The following is a 25558-nucleotide window of genomic DNA, read 5'->3' as shown; positions in this document are numbered from 1 at the left end:
CCGGCGCCGGGCTGAGCGTGCCCGTCTCGCGCAAGCGCGCACGCGCCGACCTTAATCGCGGAGCCGGCGCCTGCAGCGGCGGCTTGGGGTGTTCGGCTCACGTGGGGTTGGGTGCGCGTCTTCCAGGCTGTTCTCGCGCTAGTCGCTGCTAAGGGGCCGGCCATGCGCGAGGAGCTGCGGCGAGGAAGGTCGGTCAGTGGACATGGCCGAGGCTCGCGGTGTCCGTGTGTGGAAGCTGCAGGGCTGAGGAGAGGCCGCCCGCGACCCTCGGGAATCCTGTGAGATGCCAGTGGGATCGCTTCACGTCAGGAGGCCCCGCCCCGGGGCTGGCCGTACCTGGCCGGGGTGGCCCGGAGCGGCTGGGTCTCGGCGCCAGGAGGGGACGTGTGGACCGCCTGTTAAAGGACCCCTCGTTCTCTGACATTTGATTTTGCGTCGCGTGGCTTCTCTTCTGTTTTTTTTTCAGCCCCTGAGATCCCTTAGTGCGTCCTGGGCACTGAGCTTTGTCACCCAGGCTGGATTGAAGTGGCGCGATCTTGGCTCACTGCAACCTCCGTCCCCTGGGTTCAAGCGATTCTCCTGCCTCAGCCTCCCGAGTAGTTGGGATTTCAGGTGCCACCACCGCGGCCCGAACCCGTGTGGAATGTTTCACTTTGACCAGTGTCTGCGAAATAGCGGGGGGCTTAGAAAATGGTGCAGTTTGGACTAACAGATACGGCGACATCAAAATGTTTCCTGGGTCTGTTAAGTCCTGGGTTTGTTAACATTATTAATCTGTTCCTGTAACCCTAAATATCTTATTGTAAGGGTAAGCAAAATAATGAACACATTTAATTCTTAATTACACATTGTAGCATGAAATAACTGATGCTTTTCTAATACAAATAAAAAAGATTTATGTCTATAATAGCACTGTAGCTGACTTGAGCCTTTCTGGATGGATTTCACTGCTGACTAAAATGACAACTTGAAACTGGCTATAACTCAGGAGAATAGAGGCACTTTGCACGCAGACATCTACCTCCATTGAATTTGGTTACTTTTAATGAAGCTCAAGTCTCAGGTTATGAAATACTGCTCCAAAGGTGTTAGCCACTTTTTTCCTATACTCTGCCTTTCAAAAATCCCTTTCAATTTGCTTAACCCCTGAGAGCCGAAGGACTTTGATGGTTGTTAGGTTGGGTCATTGTCATCATGTTCAGTAAATAAATATCCAGACATGTCAGTTTACCTACTTGACCTAATTCCAAACGAGTCCATGGTGATGTGATCCTGCCTTTCTTTCTGCTGTTAGAGGTCTATGCCAGGAGCCAGCTTTGTCTCCGTTTTGCCACAGTGATCAAGTCATAAATGTCTCAGATCATTCAAGTCCAGTTTAACCTAGTAAAGAAAATTGCAAGATAATATTGCTGTATTCTAGCTGTGTTCTGGCCTGCATTTTAGGTAGGCTTAAACCTTGACCTGGAGTCATTCTTGTTACGATTTACCAGAAAACACCCAACAGGAAGCTTACAGAACTACACTTTGCTCCTACTGATTAGGAATGAAAACAGGAAATGTTCTGTTTGCTGCCTGGCAGTGGGGCTTTGGAGTTAATCTCGGGGCCATATCACTTCCCAGCTTGACAGCCTTGGACAAACTGAACTCTGAGCTCAGTTTCTTCATCTGTAAAGTGAGGGTATATTATGTACTTTCATTTGGTTGTAGAGATTAAATGTGAACACTTAGGTAAAGCACACAGTATGGGCTGAGTAAATGGACTGTTAAATAAGATAGTATCAGTTGTTTTTAAGTTCCTTGGAGCTTTCCTAAACACCTCAAAAGATTTTCATTTTTTTCTAAAGCTAATATTTTTCTAATTCTTGTTTTAAAATATTTTACAGTAAAATTTTTGGCCAGGCGTAGTGGCTCACACCTGTAATCCCAACACTTTGGGAGACCAAGGCAGGAGGATTGCTTGAGCCCAGGAGTTGGGAGACCAGCCTGAGCAACATAATGAGACCTCGTCTCGTCAAAAAACTATGGAAAATTTTTGAAAAACAGGCCAGGCACGGTGGCTCACGCCTGTAATCCCAGCACTTTGGGAGGCCAACATGGTCAGATCGCTTGACCCCAGTAGTTTGAGACCAGCCTTGGCAACGTGGCAAAACCCCATCTCTACAAAAACTATAAAAATTAGCTGGGCATGGTGGCATGTGGTAGTTCCAGCTACTTGGGAGGGCTGACGTGGGAGAATTGCTTAACCCGGAGAGGTCGAGGCTGTAGTGAGCTGTAATTGCACCACTGCACTCCAGCCTGGGTGACAGAGCAAGACCTTGTCTCAACATAAATAAAATATTTGTGAAATGGTAATTCAGTTCCTTTTTTTTCTTTACTGATCAGAAATATAACTTTCACCCCCACTGAGGCTTAAAGGAACAAAAATACAAAAGTGTAGCGGACATTCAGAGATTTCGGCTTCCAGACCGTCACTAATATTGAACTGAGTTCCTGTAATTCTGGCTAAAAGCAAAGAGCTGTGTTTTAGCCAGAGCAGTTTTATTATGAGTTAGATTTATGATTTCCAGTAGGCTTTTGGGAATGTTGCCCAGAGGTCAGGGACTCCCTGTGCCCATTCATAGATTCTAGACTGAATCTCTTTCAGTATGAACACATTTGGCTCTGCAACAGACTTCTTAAACTGGGATTCAGCTGGATTGCCCTGAGGCTTTGGGCAGAGCACATGACTTATTTTGTCCTAGAAATTCCAATCTACTGGACACTCAGAAACTTTCACAACTTGTATTTTTCATATTTTTTCATATTTTAGGCTTCAGTGCAGAAAGATTAAAACTAATGGCTAAGTTTTCTAATGCTGTTATTTATTTTTTCTTGAGGCTTTATGGACACTAAAAAAGTAACAATATATAGTATGTTAAAAAAAGATACTGTGAATTGTAAAAGCATATGTTTTTGTCTGAGAACAAAATTAGCCAATTAAATAATAAAACCATCAAGAGACATCACCAGCTAATGACGACAGAGGCAAAAATTGCTCTGCATTCCGAGGAGGGAGGAATCAGTGCAAGCAGAAGTGATTAATCATTCACATGTTGGAGCTGAATGACCTCCTAGGATGGTTTTATGGAGGTGGAGAGGTGGGGGAGGGTGCTGATGAAATCACTGGGAAAGCTCCTTTTTCTTACTATTTTTCTTCAGTCCCTTTATAGCCACAACTGCTTAAAGAAACCAGATGGCCCCAGGATGGTGCCAGAGCTTCTTGACCCCTTATCAGATACCAGAGGAAGATAAGACTGCAGAGTAGAACAGGATAGGCAACCTCTAGTTGGCTTCAGATCATTATCATTATCCCCTCCCCTAAAAGAAAGTCTCCACCATTTTGTGTACATGTGATGCATGAAGATGTATGTTTATGAATCGTGCGTGCACATTTAGAGTCTCACTTTGCACATGCTAACATTCCTCTCCTGTCCCACACCTAGTCCTAGAAACTCCATGCCTTCTAGTGTTTGGGGAGAAGGGGCATTTAGAGTGAGAGCTCCTTCCCTGGCCAGCCACTAAAACCTGGTTACTGTTTACGGTTGGATGTCCTCTGTTTAAATCGATACAAAGTGGGGAAAGAGCTGAGTTTACCAGTGGCGACTGGAAGACCCTCTCTTTGAGACTTGTATCAAACCAGGCCTCAGTCTGCGTGGACCTGCTCTGTCATTGCTTTCACTATGTTGACCTGCTTGCTGTTTTACCCTTTGTGTCTGGCCCTCCATTATACTTAGCCTTCTTTCCTCCTGTCCATCCCCACCCTCTTTCACATACTTTTTCTCCAGTTTTGTGACTTTAGCAGACCTTTTTGGCTGGTCCCCAGCACATCCTATGGCCTGGCAGCAGGTGGTTTCTGCCTGGAGGGCTGAGCCATGGAAAGATTTCAAGATGTGTATTTTGTAAGGCAAAGCCTGTATTCATAGACTGTGAAGGACCTGGTTGGGGAAACGAGAAAAAATGGATGGGAAAAAAGTAGTAAGCAATTTTACTGTGTGAGATATTAGTGGGCCAGATAACGCAAAGCAGTGCTTGATTAAATGCCAAATGAAGTTCCAGTGGTAGCTGAGAGAAGCGAGGGGAGAGATCATTTCAGACTGGGGCCTGTGTTAGTCTGCTTGTGCTGTTGTAGCCATGTAGCACACACTGAGTGGTTTAAACTAAAGATTGATTTCCTTACCGTCCTGGAGTCTGGATATCCAAGATCAAGGTGTCAGCAGGGTTGGTTTCTTCTGAGGACTCTCCTCAGCTTATAGATGGTCACTTTCTCCTTGTGTCTTCATGGTCTTCCCTCTCTATTTTGTCTGTGTCTCTAATCCCTTACACAAACACCAGTCAGGCTGGGCACGGTGGCTCACGCCTGTAATCCCAGCACTTTGGGAGGCTGAGACAGGAGGATCACTTGAGGTCAGGAGTTTGAGACCAGCCAGACCAATATGGTAAAACCCCATCTCTACTAAAAATACAAAAATTAGCCAGGAGTGGTAGCTTGCGCCTGTGGTCCCAGCTACTTGGGAGGCTAAGGCAGGAGAATGGCTTGAACCTGGGGAGGGTGAGGTTGCAGTGAGCTGAGATCACACCTCTGCACTGCAGCCTGGGCAACAAGCAAGACTCCATCTCAAAAACCAATAAGGCTGGGTGCAGTGGCTCACGCCTGTAATCCCAACACTGGGAGGCTGAGGTGGGCAGATCACTTGAGGTTAGGAGTTCGAGGCTAGCCTGGCCAACACAGTGAAACTCCATCTCTACTAAAAATACAAAAATTAGCTGGGCATGGTGGTGCACGTCCGTAGTCCCAGCTACGTGGAAGGCTGAGGCAGGAGAATCGCTTGAACCCAGGAGGCAGAGGTTGCAGTGAGCAGAGATTGCGCCATTGCATTCCAGTCTGGGCGACAAGAGCGAAACTCCGTCTCAAAGACAAACAAAAAAACACCAATCTCTGGATTTCTAACTGCCTCATTTTAATTTAGTTACTTCCGAGGCCCTTTCTCCAAATATAGTCACATTTTGAGGTGCTGGGGGTTAGGGCTTCAACATAAGAATTCGAGGGAAACAAAACTGAGCCCACAGCAGGGTAATAGGAAAGGCTTTACCAAGTAAAAGCTGGGATTGGAAATACCCCACTTCTGTGGTTAAAAAATGTACCTTTGACATTTCTGAAATCGGTATATTTCTGACATTCAGGGTACAGTTTAAAAAGGCATATTGCCCTGGTTTTACCATTAATGGCTGAAAGGATGGACAGTACAGACTTTCACTGGGAAAGAGGTCTCAGTGTTAGATGCATCGGCTTCTTGGGGCAGGGGCAAGAGTTTTCTCTAAGTTGTCTATCCGAATTGAATCTGCCTTGCCTGAGCTGCTCCTTTCAGACTTTCTTCCCTCTCCCCAGCCATCAGTGACTTTCAGTCTTCATCCCCAAGTCCTCTTTCTGCCTCTGCCTCAGAACCTAGTTAACTGCTTCTATTCAGGGAAATCAGAGAGCAAGAGTCTGGGACTGGGATTCCTTTTCAGAGAATGCAGGAGTAGAAGGCAAACACATCTGACCTCTTGCTTATGTCACAGAAGAGTACAGGATGCTATGGACTGAATTGTGTCCCCCATGAATTCATATGTTGAAGCCCTAACTCCCAACGTGATTGAATTAGGAGTAAGAAAGTAATTAGGTTACATGATGTCATACAGCATGTGAAAACACAGCCAGAAGCTGGCCATCTGCATACCACCAGGAAGTGACTTGCCAGCCTCCAGGACTGTGAGGAAATAAACTGTTGCTTAAGTCATCGGTCTATGGTATTTTGTTAAAGCAGTCCAAGCTAACTAATACACAGGGGTATGAGTCCCTCTGAAAATTGTCAGTGTTCCTTCAGTTCTCTTTGGGTCAACTTCAGTACGAGTTCATCCCTGCACTAACAATAGGTCTTAGGCCAGTCAAACTGTACCCCTGACACTGAGGATGGTTCCACTCATTTGCCATCCCCTAATTCAGGAGGTGGATGGATAGATAGATGAACAAAATTGGGATCCTTTTGAGAAGGAAGAGGAAGGGAATCAGTGCTGGGCACACATTTAGCAGTGTCCAGATGCCCATATGTGATATGACCATCATATGATCTTAGGTGGCATTAACTGTATACTATTTAGAAGAAGGGAAATGACCTCTTTCTATTCCCAGCAGTTGAGACCAAACTTGTAGTAAGCACAAGGAGAGGCAGCGAAGAGAGTAGAGGCTAAGCATGCAGGGCCCTGGAGATTGGCTGCTTGCATTTTAATACTGTCTTTCACATCCTAGCATTGTGACTTTGAGCAGGATACCTCTATGTCTCCTTGTCTCCAAAATGGAGACTAATAATAGTAACCTATCTAACGGGATTACTGAAGATTCAAGTAATACAACTGAAATGCTTTAAATACAGCCTGGCACATAAGTACTGAATAAAAATTGGTGTTTATAATTAGTCTGCTCTGGGAAACATTCTTTAAAGAAGCATATAGACTAAATGCCACAGATTTAGAGAATGTGACTGAAAAGGGAAGGGGACAAGCCATGTCATCGAACTGAAGGCTGAAGGAGCCAGGGATGTTAAGACCAGAAATGAGAAAACAGGATATAAAGCATTTGACACATCTGGAAAAGTCTCATATTGTTTGTTGTCTGTTATATGTGTTTTGTATGACTCAGAAGTAGATAAGACTAACAGTCCTAGAAGGAATGTGGAAGACAATGAGATGGAGTGGAGAGTGTGGTTTCATAGTCATAAAGACCCAGATCTGAATTCCAGTTCTGTCACTGATGAGTTCTGTGCCCTTGGAGACTTTACTTACATTCATGGAACCTCAGTTTATTTGTCTGTCTGTAAAATGGAAATACTGACTTCTACTGCTGTTTGGTTGAGAGGTGATGGGCATGGTGCATAGCGAAGCAGAAAGGTACTACCAGATGAGTTTACTGTCTGTGATCCGGTCCTCAATTTTGCAGGTCTAAACTTTTGTAATTACCCAAAGATGAGGTTGGCGGCAGACCGACACTAATACCTCTTCAGGCTTGTAGTGGGTTGAATAGTTAGTGGCCCTCAAAAGATGTGTCAGCATCCTAGCCCACTCAACTGGTGAATGTAACCTTATTTGGGAAAAGGGTCTTTATAGATGTAATTAAGGACCTTGAGATGAGATGATCCTGGATTTTCCAGGTGGACACTAAATGCAGGGACAGGTGTTCTTAAGGGAGGAGGGGCAGGCGGCCATGGGAAGACAGCAAGAGAATGGAGGTATGCAGCCATAAGCCAAGGAACACGTGGAGCCACCAGACACTGGAAGAAGCGAGAAAATATTCTCCCCTAGAGCCTTTGGAGGGAGTGAGGCCCTGCTGGAGTTTCAACTTTTAGCCTCCAGAGCTGTGAGAGAATAAATTTCTCTTGTTTGAAGCCACCAAGTTTGTGGTAATTGTTAGAGCAGCCTCAGTAGCCACTAGATAAAGTCTAGTTGATTAGGGAAATCTATCTGGCTTAACTAATGGTAAAAACAAATTTAAGAAAATAATTCCTTTGGGAGGCCAAGGCAGGAGGATTGCTTGAGGCCAGATGTTTGAGACCAGCTTAGGCAACTAAGCAAAACCCCATCTCTACAAAATTTTTAAAAATTAGCTGGATATGGTAGCACATGCCTGTAGTCCTAGCTACTAGGAAGGCTAAGGCCGGAAGATTGCCTGAGACCAGGAGTTGGAGGCTGCTGTGAGCTATGATCGCACCAATGACTCCAGCTTGAGCAATGCAGCAAGACTGTGTTGCTCAAAAAAAGAATAGTAAGTAATCAAAAGAAGGTGTTGTTAATAAAAACCAGATAAGCTGGGCTTGGAAAAGAATATTTTGCCATATGATTCCATCCCTGTCCAGGTGAAAGAGATGAGGAACCTAGAAACGAAACATTTTGGTTACTATTGAAGTGTTCTGTTCAGTGGGTCATGGACGTTTCATCATTACGCTACTTCCTGGTCTGAGTGAAATCTCTTCAAGACTGTTTCTTTCTTTGCTGCAGTTCAGCATTTATCAAAAAATAGCCAATGGAATGCCAGTGCTGAGAAATGCTCTGAAGTAGGTTAAATAGGCTCAGAATGTCGTTTCTCCCCCGTCTTGGAGCTTCACAAGCACATCATCATAGGAGCCAAGAAGTTAAGACCTAAAGCTGTTTAAGCTATTTAATATTTTCACAAATTTATTTGAACCCAGGACCTTTATATAGCAAAATAATACCACATTAGAAACATTAGTAACTGTATTCTGATACGGGGAAAGAGAATGCCCTAGTTAAGAAATTCAAGACAATAAAGGCTGCGTGCGGTGGCTCACGCCTGTAATCCCAGCAGTTTGGGAGGCCGAGGTGGGAAGTTCGAGACCAGCCTGGCCAACATGGCAAAACCCCATTTCTACTGAAAATACAAAAATTAGCCGGGCATGGTGGCAGGCGCCTGTAATCCCAGCTGCTTGGGAGGCTGAAGCAGGAGAATCACTTGAACCCAGGAGGCACAGGTTGCAGTGAGCTGAGATTGCTCCAGTGCATTTCAGCCTGGGCAACAGAGCAAGACTTCGTCTCCAAAAAAAAAAAAAAAAAAAAGTCAAATTAATAAAATTCAAAATGATAAAATAATAATTTTTTTTAATACTTTATCCTATAGTAGTTTCCTTGCCTCTTCCGGCTTCTGGTGGCTGCCCCAGCATTCCTGAGCGTGTGGCTGCGAAACTCCAATCTCTGCCCCCACCTTCACATTACCCTCTCCGTGTCTCCTTACCTTCCTTTGCCTCTGTCTTGAAAAGACACTGTGATGGCATTTAGGACCCCCCCAGGTAATTCAGTGTGTTCTCATCTCCAGATCCTTGATCAAGTCACATTTGTAAAGACCTCTTTTTTCTCTTTTTTTTTTCTTTTTTATTTATTATTATTATTATAATACTTTTAAGTTCTAGGGTACATGTGCATAACGTGCAGGTTTGTTACATATGTATACTTGTGCCATGTCGGTGTGCTGCACCCATCAACTCGTCAGCACCCATCAACTCGTCATTTACATCAGGTATAATTCCCAATGCAATCCCTCCCCCCTCCCCCCTCCCCCCTCCCCATGATAGGCCCTGGTGTATGATGTTCCCCTTCCCGAGTCCAAGTGATCTCATTGTTCAGTTCCCACCTATGAGTGAGAACATGTGGTGTTTGGTTTTCTGTTCTTGTGTTAGTTTGCTGAGAATGATGGTTTCCAGCTGCATCCATGTCCCTACAAAGGACACAAACTCATCCTTTTTTATGGCTGCATAGTATTCCATGGTGTATATGTGCCACATTTTCTTAATCCAGTCTGTCACTGATGGACATTTGGGTTGATTCCAAGTCTTTGCTATTGTGAACAGTGCCGCAATAAACATACGTGTGCATGTGGTAAAGACCTCTTTTTTCAAATAAGGTAATATTTCCAAGTTCCTGGGATTAGGACTTGATATCTTTGGGTGGTCATTGTTTAACCTATGACAATGGGCCTATCCCTGGGCCATGCCAGCCTGGGTGATAGAGCAAGACTCTGTCTCCAAAAAGAAAAAAGTGTTTAATTGCTGAAAAGCATGAAATGTTTCCTTTCCATCCCTGAGTTTCCTCATGTCATTTTTTCCACTGGAATGCCTTCTCCCTCTTCTCTGCTTGTTCAAATTCTACTTTGTCTTTCAAAGCCCATCTCACCTTCTCCCGTAAGTCTTCCCTGCGTGCTCCAGCTTTTGATCAACTCCTCCTCAGAATCCTGTGGCACCCCCGGTATCATTCTTCCGAGGCCTCTTCGTGTGCGTTGTCTTGGCATTTAAAGTAGGCGTTTGTGTGTATATGAACACATGAGTGTATGTACACATGTGTGATCTCATTTACATTTAAGATCCTCGAGCAGTGTTTTTCAGCTTTGGGCTCCTCTGGTCTCTAGGGATTATGAAGAGATAGTAATGGCTTCATTACAGCTTATCACAGGGACATTGCTAGAGATGTAAAAATGAGTGAGACATGGTCCCTATTTACAGGAAATTCAGAGTGTGGGACGGGCTCCAGTCATAGAAACAGAATTTCAATACAGTATGCTGAGTGCTGTACTACAGACACGCACAGGATGCTGCTGTAGGTGTGTACGCTTCAGGAAGTCTACTTCAGAAAGTTTATCCCTGGTCACATGTTTACCCCACAACGGTTGTCACATTTTAATTAGAATGTCAGTTTCTCTCTTGGCTGGGATTTTTCATACTGACTCTTTTTCAACTCAGTATGATCATTCTAGATGTTTCCTGCTGATGAAATTTGATTGACATTTTGTCTTTGATTTAAAAAAATTTAAAAAATGATGAAGTTGTAAGCTAATAAATGCAGTTTGGCAGACAAAATGTTTAAAAGCCTGGGAGTTCATTGGGTAAAAGTATAATAGTTGTGTAAAAGGAATCACTTCTCTAGAGGTCAGTGTTTTAAACTTAACTTGTGTTATGCATGTGGTAGTTGTTTGCTAGAGTCTGGGTTGTGTCCCCCCAAAATTTATCTTTTCAAGTCCTAATCCCTGTACCTCAGAATGGGACTGCATTTGGAGACAGGGTCCTTAAAGAGGTAATTAAATTAACATAAAGTCATTAGGGTGGGCTCTAATCCAGTATGAATGCTGTCTTCTTAAGAAGAGCAAATTTGGATGTAGATGCATGGACAGAGGGAAGACCACGTGAGGAGGCATCTGCAAGCCAAGAAGAGCCGCCTTAGAAGGAACCACCCTGTGGACACTTGGATCTCGGACTTTTGGCTGCCAGAACTGTGAGAAAAGAAATTTCTGTTATTTAACCACTCGGTCTATGGCAGTTTGCGATGACAGCCCTAGTAAACTAACACATTGTTTAATAAACGTTCTCTTATATATTGGCTCTCAGGGCCCTTCATAGACATCTTGCCCTGGGCCATTTACTCAGCCTTCTGTCCTGACAGTCCCTCATGCCCTCTATGCCCTCTGGCCTCTCAGTGTTCACCGAACACATCCTACCTTTGAATGCCTCTGAGTCCTTCCTGAGGATTCTCTCTGCCTGGATTGCTGTTTCTTCTCCTAGTTGGACTTCTTTGAAAACCTTAGTCAAATGTGTGCTCTGTGGAGCCTTCCAGAGCTTCCAGGCTGAGTTAGAATTTTTTTGTGATTGTATTTTCATGAAAGTCTCTCCTCATTAGACAATGTGCTCCTAAAGTGTAGGACTTAGGTCTGATTCATTTTTGTACCTCTAGAGCCAAACATGGTGTATTAGTTTGCTCAGACTGCCATTATTAACACAATATCACAGGCTGAGTAGTATAAACAACAAACATTTATTTTCTTACAGTTCTGGATGCTGGAAGTCGCAGATCAAAGCCCAGCAGGGTTGGTTTCTAGTGAGGACTCTGTTCCTGGCTTGTAGAGAGCTGCCTTCTAGCTATGTTCTCACATGGTCTTTCCTCCGTGCATATATGAAGACAGAGGTCGGGCCGGGGGGAGGGGGAGAGGGCTCTCTGGTGTCTCTTCTTATAAGGACAGTAATCCCACATGTGGTCAAGGCCCTACCCTTATGACCTAATTTAACCTTAATTACTTCCTTATTGGTCCTGTCTCCAAACAAAGTCACACTGGGGATTAGGGCTTCAGTATATGAATTTTGTGGGGACACAGTTCAGCCTATAACACATGGTCAATCAGGATTTAAGCTGATTTGGAAAAAATTAAGTCTCAATTGTTAGTGAACACCAGTCTCCATCTTGATATGAGCTATCAACAAATAATTCTATTTGAATAAAAAGAATATTTTGAATAAAAGGTAGAATCAAATACTGACAACCATGACCACAAGTGGAATAAGATAATCTAGGATTATATATCTACATAATTATATATGCAGAATGCTTGCACCAAGTTGTGTTAGGCAAGGATATTACAATCACTCTCACTGGAATCTTCCAGAAGAACATACTACATTTCAGATGTCTATAATAGCAATAAGCCACTCAGTCTCTGACTCAGCTTAACTATTTTCATAATTGTTTTGAGCTTTAGGCTCAGATTTTTTTGCCAGCAAAACTCACACTTGACAAACACAGACTGCTGAATGCAAAACAAGTTTTTAGTATTTACAATCGGATAAACTTGATATGAAAAGAACAACTTAAGAGCTTTTTATGAATACAGACTAGAGGATAAGCTACTGAGTAAAATGCTATATCATAGAGACTAATTAAATCCCAATTTAGATTTTATTTTAGGTTTGTTTTGTAGTAAAAAACCAACCTTATAAGATAGGAGTTTCAGGTGTGCAGTTAAGAAACCGAAATAATCTAAGTGAAATATTTAATATATATGGCCATGTATAGATGCTCCTCAGCTTACGATAAGGTTATGTCCCTCATCATAAGTTGAAACTATTATAAACCTAAAATGCATTTACTACACCTAACCTACTGAACTGCATAGCTTAGCATAGCCTACCTAAAACTTGCTCAGAACATTTACATTGGCATACAATTGGGTAAAATCATTTAACACACAGCTTATTTTAAAATGCTGAATATCTCATGCAGTTGATTGAATACTGTACTGAAAGGGAAACAGAATGGTTGTGTAATTAGTCAAGGTATGGCGTCTACTGAACGGGTACTACTCTTGCATCCCTGTGAAGTTGAAAAACCTTAAGTCAATTCATTGTAAGTCAGGAACATTTCTACCAAGAATTTAGAGACCTTGAGTATATTAGGGTAAACTGGGTTGGCATCTACATAGATTCTAGGCGGAGATAAAATCCTGACAGCTGTATAGTTTCATGATTATGATTTTCAGGTGAAAAACACAGCCTGGGAGAAATGTAATGTTTGAGGATCTCAGAGATATGGTGCCTATAATTACTACACAAAAACACTGAAGAGGGCATTAGGGTTGGTATATTAGTTTTTATCTTCAAGTTTACCTTACTCTTCATCTATGTCACTGATGGATGTTTAAGATCCCTTAAATGATAATTTTGGAGAAAATGAATATGATCATTGTACAGTATATGAACCTCAATATTGTGGCCTAGAAGATATTATAAAACAAGATTGATTCTAACTGAAAAGCTTACACATTCTCTAAGCTCCAAATCAGATGTCGAGGGTGGGAGCACTTCTGGAACGGTGGAATAAAGGCCTGAGAATATCAACTCTTCCATAAAAGCAACAAGACCAAGATACATGAAATTAAAAGCGACAATCAAAGGGAGAAATGCAATACCCCCTTTTCAATAATAGACAAAACTACCAGGCAGACGATCAACAAGGAAATAGAAGACTTAACACTGTAGACAACTAGACCTGATAGACACCGAGAGAACATTCCACCCAAGAACATCAGAATACCTACTCTTCACAAGGGCCCATAAAACATTCTCAAAGATAGGCCATGTATTAGGCCATAAAACAAGCCTTATAAAGTTAAAAGGGTTGAAATCATACAAAGTATGCTCTTCATTCACAAGGGAATGAGTTAAGAAATTATTAACAGAAGGAAATTTGGGAAATTCACAGATACGGAAATTAAACAACATACTCATAAATAATGGTTAAAGAAAATCACAAGGGAAATTAGAAAATATTTGGAATGAATTAAAATGAAGACATAACACCAAAACTTATGGCAAGCAATAAATGCAGTGCTTAGAAGGAAATTTATATTAACAAGAGATCTCAGTCACAATGGCTCGTGGCTATAATCCCAGGGACTTGCAAGGCTGAGGCAGGAGGATCACTTGAGCCCAGGAGTTGGAAGCTGCCATGAGCTGTGGTGGTCACACCATTGCACTCAAGTCTGGGCCACCGAGAGGGGCAAAAAAAAAAAAAAAAAAAAAAAAAAAAGTGAGGGCTCAGGCCAATAACCAAATCTAAAATCTTTTACCTTTTAAGAAAGTTAAAAAAAAAGGGGGGGGAGGGCGGGGAAGTGGGGGCGGGAAGTAAAGCAAGCTAAAGCCAAAGCAAGCAGAAGAGTAAAAATAACACAGATTTTAGTGGAAATAGAGAATAGAAATAGAGAAAAATCAAAAGTTACTCCTTTGTTCTTTTCAAGCTTTTTAGTTAGACTGACCAAGAAAAAAAGACTCAAGTTACTAAAATCAGAAATGAAAGACAGGACATCACAAATGGCCTTAAGGAATAAGAAGGGCTACAAGGGAATATTATGAATAATTATATGCCAATAAATTATATAACCTAGATGAAATGGACAAATTCCTAGAAAGATAAAATTACCAAAACTTGAGAAGAATTAGAAAATCTGAATACATCTTTAACAAGTAAGGAGATTGGATTAGTAATGAAAAAAAACCCCAAAACCCACCCAACAAAGAAAAGCCCAGGACCAGATGGTGTCACTGGTGAATTCTACCCAATATTTAAAGAATTAATACCAACCTTCTCAAACTTCAAAAAAACAAGAGAAGAAAACACTCCCTAACTCATTCTATGAGACTAGTATTACCATGATACCAAAACCAGAAAAAGGCACTGCAGACCAGTATTCTTTATGAACATAGATGTGAAAATTCTCGAGAAAATACCAGCAATCTGAATTTAGCAGCATATTAAAAGAATTGCAGGCCAGGCGCGGTGGCTCACGCCTGTAATCCCAGCACTTTGGGAGGCCGAGGCGGGTGGATCACGAAGTCAGGAGATGGAGACCATCCTGGCTAACATGGTGAAACCCCGTCTCTACTAAAAATACAAAAACTAGCCGGGCGTGGTGGCGGGCGCCTGTAGTCCCAGCTACTCAGGAGGCTGAGGCAGGAGAATGGCGTGAACCCAGAAGGCGGAGCTTGCAGTGAGTTGAGATCCCGCCACTACACTACTGCCTGGGTGACAGAGCCGAGGAAAAAGAAAAAATAAAAAAGGAATTACAGGTATTTGTCACTTATGACGAGGATACCTTGTGAGAAATGCATCGTTAGGCAATTTTGTTGTGCAAACGTCATAGAATATACTTACACAAACCTAGCTGGTATAGCCTACTACACACCTAGGCTGTGTGGTATAGTCCATGCTCCTAGGTTACAAACCTGTACATGTTACTGCATTGAATACTGCAGGCAATTGTAACGCAGCGGCAAGTATTTGTGTATTTAAACACAGAAAAGGTACAGTAAAAGTAAGGTATTATCTCAAGTGAGCACCATCATATGTAACGCTGTTGTGCAGCGTGTGACTGTATATACCCTGATCAAGTGAGATGTGTCTTGAGAATGCAAGCGTACTTCAACATATAAAAATCAATGTCATATACCACATTAATAGAATAAAGTGGAAAAAACTATATGATTATCTCAATTGATGCAGAAAAAGCATTTGATGAAAAAAAAACTAACAGCTTTTCATGATAAAAACAGACAGCAAACTAGTAACAGAAGGGAATTTTGTCAACCTGATAAAAGGTCTGAAAAAGTCACAATGAACATTATGCTGAGTGTTTTCACCCTAAGATCAAGAACAAGACAAGGAAGGGCACTCTTGTTACTTCTCTGCAACACTGTACTGGAATTTGTAGCCAGGACAATTAGACAAGAAAAAGAAATAAAAGGCAAGATTTCAATGGGGGAAAGAATAGACTTTTCAACAAATGATGCTGGTACAACTGGATATCCACAGGAGAAACAATGAAGTTGAGCCCCCACCTCCCACCATATACAAAAATTAACTCAAATGAATCAACTAAATGTAAGAGCTAGAATCACAGACGTCTTAGAAGAAAACATAGGCATAAATCTTCATTGCCTTGAATTAGGTTATGATTGCTTACATATTTATAACACCAAAAATACAAGCAATAAAAGAAAAAATTAATGAGACTTCATCAAAACTCAAAACTTTTGTACTTTGTAAGATGCCATCAAGAAAGTGAAAAGATAACCAAAAGAATAAGAGAAAATATTTGCAAATCATATATCTGATAAGGAATGAGATATATATATATATACACACACACACACACACACATACATACATATATATATATGAGACATGTTGGGACCAGGAGTGGTGGCTCACACCTGTAGTCCCAACACTTTGGGAGGCTGAGGTGGGAGGATTACTTAAGGCAGGGAGTTTGAAACCAGGCTTGACAATGTAGTGAGACCCCATCTCTAAAAAATATAAAAAGTCAGCCCAGCTACTTGGGAGGCTGAGGCGGGAGGATCACTTGAGCCCAGGAGTTCGGGGCTGCAATGAGCTATGATTGTGCCACTGCACTCTAGCCTAGGTGACCAATTGAGAGCCCGTCTCTTTAAAAAAAAAAAAGTGTATAACTCAACAATAAAAACGACAAAAAGCCCAGTAAAAATGGGCAAACTACCTGAATAGACACTTCTTTAAAGAAGATATACAAATGGCCAGTAAGCATAGGAAAGATGTTCAACATCATTAGCAGGGAAATGCAAATCAAAACTGCAAATCCACTATATGGATATAATAAAACAGACAACAAGTGTTGATGAAGTAGAAAAATTAGAACCCTCATACATTGTTGGGGGTAATAAAAAATAGTGTAGCCACTTTGGGAGACAGTTTGGTAGCTCCTCAAAATGTTAAAAAACAGAGTTATGATATCACCCAGGAATGCCATGCCTAGGTATACACTCAAAAGAGTTCAAAACATGACCATAGAAAAACTTTTACACAAGTATTTACAGCATTATTCATAATTACCAGAAAGTAGAAATATATCCATAAATGAATGAGTGGATACATAAAATGTGGCATGTTCATACAATGGAATATTATTTGCAATAAGTAGAATGAAGTATTAATACATCCTGCAACTTGGATCTACCTTGAAAACATGCTAAGTGAAAGAACAGAAGACCAGTCACAGAAGACCACATATTGTATGACTTTGTTTACATGAAATAGCCATTATACAGAAAACCATGGAGATAGAAAGTGGAGTAGTGGTTGCTAAGGGCTGCAGGGAACAGGGAATGGGAAGCAATGGTTAATGAGTATGGATTTCTCTTTGGAGTGATAAAAATATAACATTTGATAGTGGTTGATGATTGCACAATTCTGTGAATGCATTACAATCCACTAAATTGTACACTGTAAGGGGTGAATTTTATGGTTTGTGAATTATATCTCAACAAAGCTGTTATTAAGAAAAAAATATGATGGGACTCGAAGGCAGATTAAGGAAATATGTATTCTTTGTAATTTTCCAACATGCTGTTTGTTAGAGGTTCACTTCAGAACTACCCGTTGTATTGGAGGGATAAACTGCAAAGATCTCTGGTGTTCCTTCATTTGCGCTTCTAAAAGCTTATTGAGGACAGGAATCACATCAGTTTTGTCTCTGTTTTCTAAGACTTTGGGAGTCCTGTGACATTAATCAAGAGTCTGCCATTACCCCTATGAGCCCCAGATGCACAAGTCATTAAAGACCAAGTCCTCACATCCTTCCTACTACAGCATCACTCACCAGGTTCTTTTTATTTGCCCTGTTTCAGTCAGACTGGATTGCTTATTCTCTATGTTGTTGTTACCACTATTTCTTTGTTCAAGCTTCTGTTTCTACCCAGAACGTTTCTCTCTGTCATCTCTACCTGTTAAAATCCTACCTACTATTCCTTATATCATCTCTTAATCATATGTTACTATTGTCTGGTATTATCATTTTTTATAACCTTCGTAGACATGATTATTCTTTATACGATCAATGTTTATTTATAGTTGCCCACACATTTATTACTCCTTTTTTTCATCTTAGAACTTCTAACTGGGAACTCTTTTCTAATGCCTGAAACACGATTGGTACTATTTCATTCAGTGAGGATCTACTGATACAGATTCTCACTTTTGTTTGTTGAAATGATTCTTATTTCATTTTAATTCTTGAAAATTTTCTTGGCAGTTATTTTCTTTGAGATGATTTCTTACACTGTCTTCTGATTTCTCTCACTGCTGTGGAAAATCAATCTAATCATTGCTTCTTTGAAGGGCATCCCCTCCATACACACTTTTACAACTTTTTATTTGATTTTTTTTTTTTTTTTTGAGACAGAGTCTCGCTCTGTCACCCAGGCTGGAGTGCAGTGGCGCAATCTCAGGCTCACTGGAACTTCTGCCTCCTGGGTTCAAGGGATTCTCCTGCTTCAGCCTCCCAAGTAGCTGGGATTACAGGTGTCCGCCATCAAGCCCAGTGAATTTTTGTATTTTTAGTAGAGACGGGGTTTCACCATGTTGGCCAGGCTGGTCTCAAATGACTGACCTCAAGTGATCCACCCGCCTCAGCTTCCCAGAGTGCTGGGATTACGGGTGTGAGCCACGACACCTGGCCCTCTATGTTTTTATGAGTGGCATTGATATCATTTTATGATTTTAAAATTTATACTGTGTGTACCTGTTAGTCACCATTTTTACATATTTTTTAGGTTTATCATATTTGATATATTTAGGTCCTCTTTGTCATTTTAATAGTAGTAGTAGGCTATTCTGTTTATCCATGTTATTTCTATTTATGCGTTCATCCCCCTATACAACCACTAGTGTGTGGCAAGCACTTAGTAAATGTCAGTTGTTATTGATGGACATTTAGAAACAATTGTTTCTATTTGTTTTTATAAACAGTGGTTGGTTAACCATCCTTATCAGTGTCTTTGTTCCCATATGCAGCAGAGATTTTCTAGCACAGGCTCCTGGAAGCCAGATTGCTGGCTCCCAAGACAGACATTCAGATTTTACTACGTTTTGCCAAATTACTCCCCAAAATGGCTATTCCAATGTATATTCCCAGCAGCAGTAAGAGTTTCTTTTTCTGAAAATCCTCACTGGCACATGGCATTACCAGACTTCTTTTTAAAATATGAAATATTGAGTACATAAAGATACATGGAGGGCTGAGCGTGGTGGCCTTCCCCTGTAATCCCAGCATTTTGGGAGGCTGAGGCAGGCAGATCTTTTGAGCCCAGGAGTTCAAGACCAACCTAGGCAACATAAACCTCTACAAACACACACACACACACACACACACACACACACACACACAAATTAGCTGGGTGTGGTGGCACATGCCTGTAGTCCCAGCTACTTGGGAGGCCAAGGTGGGAGGATCACCTGAGCCTGGGGAGGTCGAAGCTGCAAAGAGCTGAGATTGTGCGCCCCTGCACTCCGGCCTGGATGACAGAGCAAGATCCTGCCTGCAAAAAAAAAAAAAAAAAAAAAGAAAAGAAAAAGACATATGGGGAGTAAGATAAGGAGTTTCCATATTCCCTCTATCCAGCTTCAGAAATAAAACTGCAAACACAAATGGAGCCCTTTCTGCACTCCCTGACTTCATTTTCCTCCTTTGCCCTCACCGATGAATGTCATCCCGAGTTTCATGTTTTTTATTCCCAGGCAGCTTTTCGTAGTTTATATCATTACACATGTATCTATCCATAAGTATGCATTACAACATTGGTAAAATGATTTTAAACTGCATAAACTTTGTACCAGGAATAACACACCCTGCACAACTTTCTGTTGATTTTTTTTTTACACTGAACTTGAGCTCTTGAGGTTTATCTACGCTGATGATGATGATGACAATGATGATGTCATCAAACACTTACATAGTGCTTGGTATGCCAGGCACTCCTTGTCACAGCTATTAATCATGGTCCATCAAATAAGGGCACCACTGTTGATCTATTTTAAAATCTTTGCCATCACATGTAATGTTGCAGCAAGTGTTTTCTTGTCCATATATCCTTGTGGAAGAAGTGTTTGGGTATATACCTACATAGAGTTGCTTGGTTATGTGGTACCAGCATCTTCGTCTACCAACTCTGTCCAAATGGTTACCCCAAGTGTTTGTATGACCCTGTCAGTATGTGTGAGAGTTTGTTACTCTACATTTCCTCCCAACGTTTTTTTTTTTTGAGACGGAGTCTCACTCTGTCACCCAGGCTGGAGTGCAGTGTCACGATCTCGGCTCACTGCAAGCTCTGCCTCCCAGGTTCACACCATTCTCCTGCCTCAACCTCCCGAGTAGCTGGGATTACAGGCGCCTGCCACCACGCCCGGCTAATTTTTTGTATTTTTAGTAGAGATGGAGTTTCACCATGTTAGCCAGGATGGGCCCGATCTCCTGACCTTGTGATCTGCCCGCCTTGACCTCTTCCTGCCTTTTTTTTTTTTTTTTTTTGAGACAGAATCTGGCTCTGTTGCCCAGGCTAAAGTGCAGTGGTATGATCTCGGCTCACTGCAACCTCCGCCTGCTGGGTTCAAGCGATTCTCCCGCCTCAGCCTCCCGAGTAGCTGGGATTACAGGTGTGTGCCACCACGCCCAGATAATTTTTGTATTTTTTAGTAGAGCCAAGGTTTCACCATGTTGTCCAGGCTGGTCTCGAACTCCTGACCTCAAGTGATCTGCTCACCTCGGCCTCCCAAAGTGCTGGGATGACAGGCATGAGCCACTGTGCCCAGCCTCCTTGGAAACTTGATTGTGTCCAATTTAAGTTTTTCCTTTCTCCTAGGTATGAAAGGGAACCTCATCATTTTCATTTGCATTTCCTTGATTACCAGTGAGGTTGATTTTCCTTGGCCTTTTGTTCCCTCTTCTGTCAAATGCTTATTTATATTTTCCCCAATTTTTCTATTGGAGTTTTTGGCCCTTATATAGACATATATGGATTATGATATATACATATATATTAGTTATATGTTATATAATTGTTATATACATATATATAACATAATAGTGTATATTATATATACATTATATATACATATATCATATATATGATATGTATGCATAATTTTTTAAGTTTTTTTTTTTTTTTTTTAATAGAGACGCGGTCTCACTATGTTGGCCAGGTTGGTCTCGAATTCCTGGCCACAAGCAGTCCTCCAGTCTGGGCCTCCCAAAGCGCTAGGATTACAGGTATGAGCCACCACGCCTGTCCTTTATTCCTTCTAAACATTCTTTATATGTTTTGGAAGTGAATTCTTAGTCAGTTGTATGTATTGTGTATGTCTCCTGCTCTATAGGCTGACTTTTATCCCAGCAACGGTGACTTTGGTTGTAACAAAGTTTTATTTTTTTTATATCATCAAACTTACCAACCTTTTCCTTATGGGTGATGTGTTTCGTCTATTCAGACCTTTCTTATCCTTGAGAGCATAAGAATATTCTGTTTTCGTTCTATTCTTCTATTTCAAGTTTTGCTATTTTTCTTGTCTTTCTGTTTCCTTTGATTTCAAGTTTTGCTTTTAGGTCTTTAATCCACCTAGGATTTATTTCTGTGAATGGTATTAGGAAGCAGTTCAATTTTTTTTTCGTATAGAAAACCAACTGTGTCGAGCCCCATTTGTTAAATCCTTTTCCTTTTGTAATAACAGCTATCATATGTTATCACACATTGTGTTTTCTTTTTTTTTTTTTTTTTTTTTTTTTGAGACGGAGTCTCGCTCTGTCGCCCAGGCTGGAGTGCAGTGGCACGATCTCGGCTCACTGCAAGCTCCGCCTCCCGGGTTCACGCCATTCTCCTGCCTCAGCCTCCCGAGTAGCTGGGACTACAGGCGCCCACAACCGCGCCCGGCTAATTTTTTGTATTTTTAGTAGAGACGGGGTTTCACCGTGGTCTCGATCTCCTGACCTTGTGATCCGCCCGCCTCGGCCTCCCAAAGTGCTGGGATTACAGGCGTGAGCCACCGCGCCTGGCCCACACATTGTGTTTTCATGTATGCATGAGTTTGTTTGCTGCTCTCCTTTTCAAATTTGATTTTTAATTGATGTATAATGTACATATTTATGGGGTAGAGTCATGTTTTGAGATGTATAATGTATAGTGATCAAGTCAGGGTTATTAGCACATTCATTATCTCCAACATGGACTATTTCTTTGTGTTGGGAACATTCAATATTCTCCTTCTAACTATTTGAGACTATGTAATATCTTATTGTTAACTACAGTTATACTGCACTGACATAGGACCCTAGAACTTCTTCCTCCTGTCTAGTTGCTAGTTGTCATTTTGTATCCCTTAAAAATCGACTCCCATTGCTCCCCAGTGCTCTTTATTCTCATTCACCATATATTTATCTCAGTATCGATATCTTAAATTTAATAGCTTCCTAGTAAGTTTTGATAACTGGCAAAGGAAGTCTCACATTGTTTGAAATGTTCTTAGTCGTACTTGACTTTTTGCTCTTTCATATACATTTTGGAATCAGTTTACAAGTTCTTCAAAAAAAGCCTGTTGAGATTTTGTGTGAAACTGCGCTTAATATTAATATTTAATATTAGTTTTGAGAGAATTCTCCTCTAAATGGGAGGTTTTCTCATCCATTTATGTTATTCAAAATGTGTTATAATTTTCAACATAAAGATTTTATACATCTTTTGTTTGATGCATTCCTAGGTACCTTACTTTGTAATTCTTTAAAAAAGACAGTTTTCAGCCATTCGTTGTGGGCATATAGGCACACAATTGATTTTTGTATATTCATCTTATATCCTGCAGCCTAATTAAATTCTTTTCTACCTATGCCTTGTCTTTGATCTTCTTTCATTTTTTTTTTTTGTTGGAATCTTCTGCAAATAATGACAATTTTGTTTCTCCCTTCCCAGTATAGTGTCTGTATATGTGTGTTTGTGTGTGTTGTCTCAGCATTGGTCAGGAGCCGGTAGAGTGGCACCATTGAGGGAATGTTCAAAAACATTATTCCATCCTAAATGATAGTTGCTGAGTTTTTCTTTGACCCATGAGTTATAGTGAAGTTTATTTTTTAACTTTCCAATTGCATGGACATGTTGGACTTATTTTCTGTTAATGATTTCTATTTTTATGAAATTGGATTTGAGAAATTGGTTTTTATTATATCAATTTTTGGTATTTGTTGAGTTTGCCATTATAGCTTAGTATGTGACCAATTTTTGTAAATATTCTTGGGAAAATGATATGTTCTTCGATTTTGATGTGGATTTGCCAATTTCTCCTTGTAATTCTGTCCATTTTTGGTTTATGTTTTGAGATTATGTTGTTAAGTTGAAAACAGGTTCCGAATGTTTATACTTTTGTGGGGGAATGCTCCTTTTATTATAGCCTTCTATTTCTGATAATACTTTCTATCTTTCCTTTTTTTTTTTTGAGAATAAAATAACTATACAAGCTTTCTTTTGGTTCGTATTTGTCTGGTAAAATAGAAATAGGTAAACCTATTTCTTCCCTTACCCCCTGCTTCCTTCAGTTTGTCTTTCTAGATACTTCAACTTTGGGTGTGGTTCTTTCAGTATTATAAAGATTAATTTTTCTTGTCTATGTCTTGTCTGTGATTCTCTGTTTTGTAGTGGAAACTTTGTTTACAATCATTGTGACTATAGATAATAACATTGTACTAATTTTCATGTTTGTTGTTTATTTGATTAAAAAAGACTATTCTTGTTTTCTGTTTCAACTGAGTTTTCATTATACCCACTTCTCAACTACCCCATCCCACGGGTAGAAGTTTTTAAAATTTGCATATTTAACATTCATTTCTGACTTGTCTGAAATTAATCAATATCTCTACTATAGTCTTGGATAATGCCAAGAGTTTAAAATGCTATAATCCAAACACCTGTTTGGACTTAATATGTCATTTTATGTCTTATATGTCATTTTTCCCCGTTGCCCTGCTCAGAGTAAGAATTATATGTTATTATTATTCATTATTTTACTTCAAACTCATTTTTATATTCAAATTAGTTACAATTTGCTGGGTTTTTTTGTTTTTTTGGTTTTTTTTGAGACGGAGTCTTGCTCTGTCGCCCAGGCTGGAGTGCAGTGGCAGGATCTCAGCTCACTGCAAGCTCTGCCTCCCGGGTTCACGCCATTCTCCTGCCTCAGCCTCCCGAGTAGCTGGGACTACAGGCGCCCACCACCTCGCCCGGCTAGTTTTTTGTATTTTTTTAGTAGAGACGGGGTTTCACCGTGTTAGCCAGGATGGTCTCGATCTCCTGACCTCGTGATCCGCCCGTCTCGGCCTCCCAAAGTGCTGGGATTACAGGCTTGAGCCACCGCGCCCGGCTCATTTTTTCCTTAAAGCCCTACTTCTCTATTTTCTACCAGAGAATTTTAGAGTTACTGTTTTTTTCCACTCATGGAAGGAAAACGTATTTACATTTTTGTTAATTGCATGGCAGATGTGATCAGTATCTTCTCTATGTCTCTTAGCTCTGATGACCCCATCTGTCCATTTCCGTCTCTGCGTCCATCTCTCTGTCCTGCAGCCCTATTCATCATGCTACAGGCACACCTCATTTTATTGCGCTTTGCTTTATTGCGCTTCACAGATACTTTTTTTTTTTTTTTTTTTTTTTTTTTTTTGCAAATTGAAGGTTTATGGCAACCCTGTTTTGAGCAAGTCTATCAATGCCATTTTCCAACAGCATATGCTCACTTTGTGTTTGTGTCACATTTGGTAATTCTCATGATAATTCAAACATTTTCATTTTGATTATATCCACTATGGTGATCTGTGATCAGTGATTTTTTTTTGAGACAGAGTTTCACTCTTGTCACCCAGGCTGGAGTGCAGTGGTGTGATCTCGACTCAATGCCACCTCCGCCTCCCAGGTTCAAGAGATTCTCCCACCTCAGCCTCCCGAGTAGCTGAGACTACAGGCGTGCACCACTACGCCCGGCTAATTTTGTATTTTTAGTAGAGATGGGGTTTCACCATGTTGGCCAGCCTGGTCTTGAACTCCTGACCTCAGGTGATCCACCCACCTCGTCCTCCCAAAGTGCTGAGATTACAGGTGTGAGCCATCACGCCTGGCCTGTGATCAGTGATCTTTGACATTACTTTTATAATTTTGGGCTGCCATGAACCACACTCATAGAAGACAGTGAACTTATTCAATAAATGCGTGTGTTCTGAGTGCTCCACCAAACCCTGTTACTCTGTTTCTCTCCCTCTCCTTGGGCCTCCCTCTTCCCAGAGACACAACAATATTGAAAATTAGGCCAATTAATAACTTCATAGTGGCCTCTAAGTGTTCAAATGAAAGGAAGAGTTACACATCTGTGACTTCAAATCAAAAGCTAGAAATGATTAGCTTGGTGAGCAAGGCATGTTAAAAGCTGAGATAGGACAAAAGCTTCACCTCTTGTGCCAAACAGACAAGTTGTGAATACAAAGGAAAAGTTCTTGAAGGAAATTAAAAGTGCCACCCTAGTGAACACATGAAGAAGAAAGTAAAACAGCCTTATTGCTGACATGGAGAAGGTATGAGTGGTCTGGATAGAAGATCAAACCAGCCATAACATTCCCAAGCCAAAGCCTCATCCAGAGCAAAGGCCTAACTTTTCAATTCTGTGAAGGCTGAGAGATGAGGAAGCTGCAGAAGAAAGGTTGGAAGCTAGCAGAGATTGGTTCATGAGGTTGAAGGAAAGGAGCCGTCTCCATAACATAAAAGTGCAAGGAGAAGCAGCAAGTGCTGATAGAGAAGCTGCAGCAAGTTCTCCAGAAAACCTAGCTAAGATC

General features: G+C 41.1%; 2 long non-coding RNA genes across 3 annotated transcripts in view; both read left to right on the top strand.

Moving 5' to 3' along the window:
• The first annotated feature begins 15 nt into the window (after positions 1–15).
• Positions 16–907, top strand: LOC105464292 (uncharacterized). The gene is made up of 2 exons (XR_976762.2): positions 16–278; positions 467–907. It is a non-coding gene; the product is annotated as an uncharacterized lncRNA (long non-coding RNA).
• A 5936-nt stretch (positions 908–6843) lies between these two features.
• Positions 6844–25558, top strand: part of LOC105464293 (uncharacterized) — a 68277-nt gene continuing 49562 nt past the window's right edge. For both annotated transcript variants that reach the window (XR_011614459.1, XR_011614460.1), the window contains exons 1-2: positions 6844–6963; positions 20879–20971. This is a non-coding gene — a long non-coding RNA (uncharacterized lncRNA). The remainder of the gene's footprint in view (positions 6964–20878; positions 20972–25558) is intronic.

The sequence above is a fragment of the Macaca nemestrina genome, chromosome 15, assembly GCF_043159975.1.
Source record: "Macaca nemestrina isolate mMacNem1 chromosome 15, mMacNem.hap1, whole genome shotgun sequence".
Classification (NCBI taxonomy): Eukaryota; Metazoa; Chordata; class Mammalia; order Primates; family Cercopithecidae; genus Macaca; species Macaca nemestrina.
The sequence above is the reverse complement of the archived record's forward strand: the minus strand, read 5'-3'. Positions and strand labels throughout refer to the sequence as shown.